Here is a 9,097-nt window from a genome sequence, read left to right as displayed (position 1 = left end):
GTGAAGTTGAGGAGAATTAAATCAGATGAGGATCAGGCAGGACTACAAAGAGACCTGGACAGACTGGACACCTGGTCCAGCAACTGGCTTCTCGAATTTAACCCCACCAAATGCAAAATCATGAAGATCGGGGAAGGGCACAGAAGACCGCAGACAGAGTATAGGCTAGGTGGACAAAGACTGTAAACCTCGCTCAAGGGGAAATATCTTGGGGTGAGTATAACACCGAGCATGTCTCCGGAAGCACACATCAACCAGATAACTGCTGCAGCATATGGGCGCCTGGCAAACCTGAGAACAGCGTTCCGATACCTCAGTAAGGAATCGTTCAAGACACTGTACACCGTGTACGTCAGGCCCATACTGGAGTATGCAGCACCTGTTTGGAACCCACACTTGATGAAGCACGACAAGAAATTAGAGAAAGTGCAAAGGTTTGCGACAGGGTTAGTTCCAGAGCTCAGGGGAATGTCCTATGAAGAAAGGTTAAGGGAAATCGGCCTGACGACATTGGAGGACAGGAGGGTTAGGGGAGACATGATAACGACATACAAAATACTGCGTGGAATAGACAAGGTGGACAGATACAGGATGTTCCTATGAGGGGACAAAGCAACAAGGGGTCACAATTGGAAGTTGAAGACCCAGATTAGTCAAAGGGATGTTAGGAAGTATTTCTTCAGCCACAGAGTTGTCAGGAAGTGGAATAGCCTAGCAAGTGAGGTAGTGGAGACAGGAACCATACATAGCTTAAAGATGAGGTATGATAAAGATGATGGAACAGGGAGAGAGAGGGCCTAGTAGCACTCAGTGAAGAGGCGGGGCCAGGAGCTGAGTATCGACCCCTGAAACCACAAAGAGGTGAGTACACATAAAATGAACGACATTTTGGCTATCCTAACCTAACATTCAACCAGCTTAGAGACGGATGTATAGACGTTAATACCAGACAAGTTTATGTTACAGTTTACCTGGAGAGAGTTCCGGGGGTCAACGCCCCCGCGGCCCGGTCTGTGACCAGGCCTCCTTAGGTCAGTGTCCCAGGATGCGACCCACACCAGTCGACTAACACCCAGGTACCCATTTTACTGATGGGGAACATAGACAACAGGTGGAAAGAAACACGTCCAATGTTTCTACTCTGGCTGGGAATCGAACCCAGGCCCTCACCGTGTGAAGCCAGAGCGTTAACCACCAGGCCACTCCACAGTGGAGTAAATCATAACACATACAAGGGTGACTCCAACACTTGAGTTAATACAGTGTGGCAGTCAGAACTGGAAGTTTATTAGGCACAGGAGCTGTGACTCGACCCCTGCAACCACAAATAGATGAGTACACAATTACACTTATACATTACGTGTAGTTTACCTGTAGAGGGTTTACTCCAGGCAGTATATGGTAATTATACTTATGTACTCGCCTGTCTGTGGTTGCAGGGGTTGAGTCACAGCTCCTGTGTCTAAATAGTGTAAATTACGTAGGATAACCCACAGAAGTCAGTGATTTATGTCCATGGCCACTGATGTTCTTGTAATGTGACTGTAGACGTGTTGACTACCATGACCACTGATGTTCTTGTAATGTTGTGACTGTAGACGTGTTGACTACCATGACCACTGATGTTCTTGTAATGTGGTGACTGTAGACGTGTTGACTACCATGACCACTGATGTTCTTGTAATGTTGTGACTGTAGACGTGTTGACTACCATGACCACTGATGTTCTTGTAATGTGACTGTAGACGTGTTGACTACCATGACCACTGATGTTCTTGTAATGTTGTGACTGTAGACGTGTTGACTACCATGACCACTGATGTTCTTGTAATGTGACTGTAGACGTGTTGACTACCATGACCACTGATGTTCTTGTAATGTTGTGACTGTAGACGTGTTGACTACCATGACCACTGATGTTCTTGTAATGTGACTGTAGACGTGTTGACTACCATGACCACTGATGTTCTTGTAATGTGGTGACTGTAGACGTGTTGACTACCATGACCACTGATGTTCTTGTAATGTTGTGACTGTAGACGTGTTGACTACCATGACCACTGATGTTCTTGTAATGTTGTGACTGTAGACGTGTTGACTACCATGACCACTGATGTTCTTGTAATGTGGTGACTGTAGACGTGTTGACTACCATGACCACTGATGTTCTTGTAATGTTGTGACTGTAGACGTGTTGACTACCATGACCACTGATGTTCTTGTAATGTTGTGACTGTAGACGTGTTGACTACCATGACCACTGATGTTCTTGTAATGTGACTGTAGACGTGTTGACTACCATGACCACTGATGTTCTTGTAATGTGACTGTAGACGTGTTGACTACCATGACCACTGATGTTCTTGTAATGTTGTGACTGTAGACGTGTTGACTACCATGACCACTGATGTTCTTGTAATGTTGTGACTGTAGACGTGTTGACTACCATGACCACTGATGTTCTTGTAATGTGACTGTAGACGTGTTGACTACCATGACCACTGATGTTCTTGTAATGTGGTGACTGTAGACGTGTTGACTACCATGACCACTGATGTTCTTGTAATGTGACTGTAGACGTGTTGACTACCATGACCACTGATGTTCTTGTAATGTTGTGACTGTAGACGTGTTGACTACCATGACCACTGATGTTCTTGTAATGTTGTGACTGTAGACGTGTTGACTACCATGACCACTGATGTTCTTGTAATGTTGTGACTGTAGACGTGTTGACTACCATGACCACTGATGTTCTTGTAATGTGACTGTAGACGTGTTGACTACCATGACCACTGATGTTCTTGTAATGTTGTGACTGTAGACGTGTTGACTACCATGACCACTGATGTTCTTGTAATGTTGTGACTGTAGACGTGTTGACTACCATGACCACTGATGTTCTTGTAATGTTGTGACTGTAGACGTGTTGACTACCATGACCACTGATGTTCTTGTAATGTGGTGACTGTAGACGTGTTGACTACCATGTGGTTCATGTTGGCACGTCCTGCATGTGTGGTTCATGTTGGCACGTCCTGCATGTGTGGTTCATGTTGGCACGTCCTGCATGTGTGGTTCATGTTGGTACTTGTGGTTCATGTTGGCACGTCCTGCATGTGTGGTTCATGTTGGCACTTGTGGTTCATGTTGGCACGTCCTGCATGTGTGGTTCATGTTGATGTTGGCACGTCCTGCATGTGTGGTTCATGTTGGCACGTCCTGCATGTGTGGTTCATGTTGGCACGTCCTGCATGTGTGGTTCATGTTGACACTTGTGGTTCATGTTGGCACGTCCTGCATGTGTGGTTCATGTTGGCACTTGTGGTTCATGTTGGCACGTCCTGCATGTGTGGTTCATGTTGACACTTGTGGTTCATGTTGGCACGTCCTGCATGTGTGGTTCATGTTGGCACGTCCTGCATGTGTGGTTCATGTTGGCACGTCCTGCATGTGTGGTTCATGTTGGCACGTCCTGCATGTGTGGTTCATGTTGGCACGTCCTGCATGTGTGGTTCATGTTGGCACGTCCTTCATGTATGGTTCATGTTGGCACTTGTGGTTCATGTTGGCACGTCCTGCATGTGTGGTTCATGTTGGCACGTCCTGCATGTGTGGTTCATGTTGGCACGTCCTGCATGTGTGGTTCATGTTGGCACGTCCTGCATGTGTGGTTCATGTTGGCACTTGTGGTTCATGTTGGCACGTCCTGCATGTGTGGTTCATGTTGGCACGTCCTGCATGTGTGGTTCATGTTGGCACGTCCTGCATGTGTGGTTCATGTTGGCACGTCCTGCATGTGTGGTTCATGTTGGCACTTGTGGTTCATGTTGGCACGTCCTGCATGTGTGGTTCATGTTGGCACGTCCTGCATGTGTGGTTCATGTTGGCACGTCCTGCATGTGTGGTTCATGTTGGCACGTCCTGCATGTGTGGTTCATGTTGGCACGTCCTGCATGTGTGGTTCATGTTGGCACGTCCTGCATGTGTGGTTCATGTTGGCACTTGTGGTTCATGTTGGCAAGTCCTGCATGTGTGGTTCATGTTGGCAAGTCCTGCATGTGTGGTTCATGTTGGCAAGTCCTGCATGTGTGGTTCATGTTGGCAAGTCCTGCATGTGTGGTTCATGTTGGCACTTGTGGTTCATGTTGGCACGTCCTGCATGTGTGGTTCATGTTGGCACGTCCTACATGTGTGGTTCATGTTGGCACGTCCTGCATGTGTGGTTCATGTTGGCACGTCCTGCATGTGTGGTTCATGTTGGCACTTGTGGTTCATGTTGGCACGTCCTGCATGTGTGGTTCATGTTGGCACGTCCTGCATGTGTGGTTCATGTTGGCACTTGTGGTTCATGTTGGCACGTCCTGCATGTGTGGTTCATGTTGGCACGTCCTGCATGTGTGGTTCATGTTGGCACGTCCTGCATGTGTGGTTCATGTTGGCACGTCCTGTCCTGCATGTGTGGTTCATGTTGGCACGTCCTGCATGTGTGGTTCATGTTGGCACGTCCTGCATGTGTGGTTCATGTTGGCACGTCCTGCATGTGTGGTTCATGTTGGCACGTCCTGCATGTGTGGTTCATGTTGGCAAGTCCTGCGTGTGTGGTTCATGTTGGCACTTGTGGTTCATGTTGGCACGTCCTGCATGTGTGGTTCATGTTGGCAAGTCCTGCATGTGTGGTTCATGTTGGCAAGTCCTGCATGTGTGGTTCATGTTGGCAAGTCCAACATGTGTGGTTCATGTTGGCAAGTCCAACATGTGTGGTTCATGTTGGCAAGTCCAACATGTGTGGTTCATGTTGGCAAGTCCAACATGTGTGGTTCATGTTGGCAAGTCCAACATGTGTGGTTCATGTTGGCAAGTCCAACATGTGTGGTTCATGTTGGCAAGTCCAACATGTGTGGTTCATGTTGGCAAGTCCAACATGTGTGGTTCATGTTGGCAAGTCCAACATGAGTGGTTCATGTTGGCAAGTCCAACATGTGTGGTTCATGTTGGCAAGTCCAACATGTGTGGTTCATGTTGGCAAGTCCAACATGTGTGGTTCATGTTGGCAAGTCCAACATGTGTGGTTCATGTTGGCAAGTCCAACATGTGTGGTTCATGTTGGCAAGTCCAACATGTGTGGTTCATGTTGGCAAGTCCAACATGTGTGGTTCATGTTGGCAAGTCCAACATGTGTGGTTCATGTTGGCAAGTCCAACATGTGTGGTTCATGTTGGCAAGTCCAACATGAGTGGTTCATGTTGGCAAGTCCAACATGTGTGGTTCATGTTGGCAAGTCCAACATGTGTGGTTCATGTTGGCAAGTCCAACATGTGTGGTTCATGTTGGCAAGTCCAACATGTGTGGTTCATGTTGGCAAGTCCAACATGTGTGGTTCATGTTGGCAAGTCCAACATGTGTGGTTCATGTTGGCAAGTCCAACATGTGTGGTTCATGTTGGCAAGTCCAACATGTGTGGTTCATGTTGGCAAGTCCAACATGTGTGGTTCATGTTGGCAAGTCTTACATGTGTACATGTTGGCACTTGTGGTTCCTGGAGTTACCTGGAGAGAGTTCCTGGGGTCAACGCCCCCGCGGCCTGGTCTGTGACCAGGCCTCCTGGTGGATCAGCGCCTGATCAACCAGGCTGTTGCTGCTGGCTGCACGCAAACCAACGTACGAGCCACAGCCCGGCTGATCAGGAACTGAGTTTAGGTGCTTGTCCAGTGCCAGCTTGAAGACTGCCAGGGGTCTGTTGATAATCCCCCTTATGTGTGCTGGGAGGCAGTTGAACAGTCTCGGGCCCCTGACACTTATTGTATGGTCTCTTAACGTGCTAGTGACACCCCTGCTTTTCATTGGGGGGATGGTGCATCGTCTGCCAAGTCTTTTGCTTTCGTAGTGAGTGATTTTCGTGTGCAAGTTCGGTACTAGTCCCTCTAGGATTTTCCAGGTGTATATAATCATGTATCTCTCCCTCCTGCGTTCCAGGGAATACAGGTTCAGGAACCTCAAGCGCTCCCAGTAATTGAGGTGTTTTATCTCCGTTATGCGCGCCGTGAAAGTTCTCTCTACATTTTCTAGGTCGGCAATTTCACCTGCCTTGAAAGGTGCTGTTAGTGTGCAGCAATATTCCAGCCTAGGTAGAACAAGTGACCTGAAAAGTGTCATCATGGGCTTGGCCTCCCTAGTTTTGAAGGTTCTCATTATCCATCCTGTCATTTTTCTAGCAGATGCGATTGATACAATGTTATGGTCCTTGAAGGTGAGATCCTCCGACATAATCACTCCCAGGTCTTTGACGTTGGTGTTTCGCTCTATTTTGTGGCCAGAATTTGTTTTATACTCTGATGAAGATTTAATTTCCTCATGTTTACCATATCTGAGTAATTGAAATTTCTCATCGTTGAACTTCATATTGTTTTCTGCAGCCCACTGAAAGATTTGGTTGATGTCCGCCTGGAGCCTTGCAGTGTCTGCAATGGAAGACACTGTCATGCATATTCGGGTGTCATCTGCAAAGGAAGACACGGTGCTGTGGCTGACATCCTTGTCTATGTCGGATATGAGGATGAGGAACAAGATGGGAGCGAGTACTGTGCCTTGTGGAACAGAGCTTTTCACCGTAGCTGCCTCGGACTTGACTCTGTTGATGACTACTCTGTGTGTTCTGTTAGTGAGGAAATTATAGATCCATCGACCGACTTTTCCTGTTATTCCTTTAGCACGCATTTTGTGCGCTATTATGCCATGGTCACACTTGTCGAAGGCTTTTGCAAAGTCTGTATATATTACATCTGCATTCTTTTTGTCTTCTAGTGCATTTAGGACCTTGTCGTAGTGATCCAATAGTTGAGACAGACAGGAGCGACCTGTTCTAAACCCATGTTGCCCTGGGTTGTGTAACTGATGGGTTTCTAGATGGGTGGTGATCTTGCTTCTTAGGACCCTTTCAAAGATTTTTATGATATGGGATGTTAGTGCTATTGGTCTGTAGTTCTTTGCTGTTGCTTTACTGCCCCCTTTGTGGAGTGGGGCTATGTCTGTTGTTTTTAGTAACTGTGGGACGACCCCCGTGTCCATGCTCCCTCTCCATAGGATGGAAAAGGCTCGTGATAGGGGCTTCTTGCAGTTCTTGATGAACACAGAGTTCCATGAGTCTGGTCCTGGAGCAGAGTGCATGGGCATGTCATTTATCGCCTGTTCGAAGTCATTTGGCGTCAGGATAACATCGGATAGGCTTGTGTTAATCAAATTTTGTGGCTCTCTCATAAAAAATTCATTTTGATCTTCGACTCTCAGTCTGGTTAGCGGCTTGCTAAAAACTGAGTCATATTGGGACTTGAGTAGCTCACTCATTTCCTTGCTGTCATCTGTGTAGGACCCATCTTGTTTAAGTAGGGGCCCAATACTGGACGTTGTTCTCGATTTTGATTTGGCATAGGAGAAGAAATACTTTGGGTTTCTTTCGATTTCATTTATGGCTTTTAGTTCTTCCCGCGATTCCTGACTCCTAAAGGATTCTTTTAGCTTAAGTTCGATGCTTGCTATTTCTCTGACCAGTGTCTCCCTACGCATTTCAGATATATTGACCTCTTTTAGCCGCTCTGTTATTCTTTTCCGTCGCCTGTAAAGGGAGCGCCTGTCTCTTTCTATTTTACATCTACTCCTCCTTTTTCTTAGAGGAATAAGCCTTGTGCATACATCGAGTGCCACCGAGTTAATCTGTTCTAGGGATAAGTTGGGGTCTGTGTTGCTTAGCATATCTTCCCAGCTTATATCGGTTAGGACTTGGTTTACTTGGTCCCACTTTATGTTTTTGTTATTGAAGTTGAATTTGGTGAATGCTCCCTCGTGACTAATCTCATTATGTCGGTCTGGGGCTCCGCGCATACATGACTGAACCTCAATTATGTTGTGATCTGAGTATATTGTTTTTGATATGGTGACATTTCTTATCAGATCATCATTGTTAGTGAAGATGAGGTCTAGTGTATTCTCCAGTCTAGTAGGCTCTATTATTTGCTGGTTTAAATTGAATTTTGTGCAGAGATTTAAAAGCTCGTGTGAGTGTGAGTTTTCATCAGAGCTACCTCCTGGTGTTATTACTGCAACAATATTATTTGCTATATTCCTCCATTTTAGGTGCCTTAAGTTGAAATCCCCCAGGAGCAAGATGTTGGGTGCAGGAGCTGGAAGATTTTCCAGACAGTGGTCAATTTTTAACAGCTGTTCCTGGAATTGCTGGGATGTTGCATCCGGAGGCTTGTAGACTACCACAATGACTAGGTTTTGGTTCTCGACCTTTACTGCTAAAACTTCCACTACATCATTTGAGGCATTAAGCAGTTCTGTGCAAACAAGTGACTCTGCAATGTACAGGCCAACCCCCCCCCCTTTTTGCCTGTTCACTCTGTCACATCTGTATAGGTTGTAACCTGGAATCCATATTTCGTTGTCCAAGTGATCCTTTATGTGGGTCTCAGTGAAAGCCGCGAACATTGCCTTTGACTCTGCAAGCAGTCCATGGATGAAAGGTATTTTGTTGTTTGTTGCTGGCTTTAGACCCTGTATATTTGCAAAGAAGAATGTTATCGGACTGGTGGTATTGTTGGTACTGGGGGGGGGGATTTTATTTCCGGTATTAGTATCTGTATCTGTTGGTTTGGCTAGTGAGTGATTTTCGCGTGCAAGTTCGGTACTAGTCCCTCTTGGATTTTCCAGGTGTATATAATCATGTATCTCTCCCTCCTGCATTCCAGGGAATACAGGTTTAGGAGCCTCAAGCGCTCCCAGTAATTGAGGTGTTTTATCTCCATTATGCGCGCCGTGAAAGTTCTCTGTACATTTTCTAGGTCGGCAATTTCACCTGCCTTGAAAGGTGCTGTTAGTGTGCAGCAATATTCCAGCCTAGATAGAACAAGTGACCTGAAGAGTGTCATCATGGGCTTGGCCTCCCTAGTTTTGAAGGTTTTCATTATCCATCCTTTCATTTTTCTAGTAGATGCGATTGATACAATGTTATGGTCCTTGAAGGTGAGATCCTCCGACATGATCACTCCCAGGTCTTTGACGTTGGTGTTTCGCTCTATTTTGTGGCCAGAATTTGTTT

The sequence above is a fragment of the Cherax quadricarinatus genome, unplaced genomic scaffold, assembly GCF_038502225.1.
Source record: "Cherax quadricarinatus isolate ZL_2023a unplaced genomic scaffold, ASM3850222v1 Contig85, whole genome shotgun sequence".
In the NCBI taxonomy this organism is placed as follows: domain Eukaryota; kingdom Metazoa; phylum Arthropoda; class Malacostraca; order Decapoda; family Parastacidae; genus Cherax; species Cherax quadricarinatus.
This window is presented reverse-complemented; position numbering follows the sequence as displayed.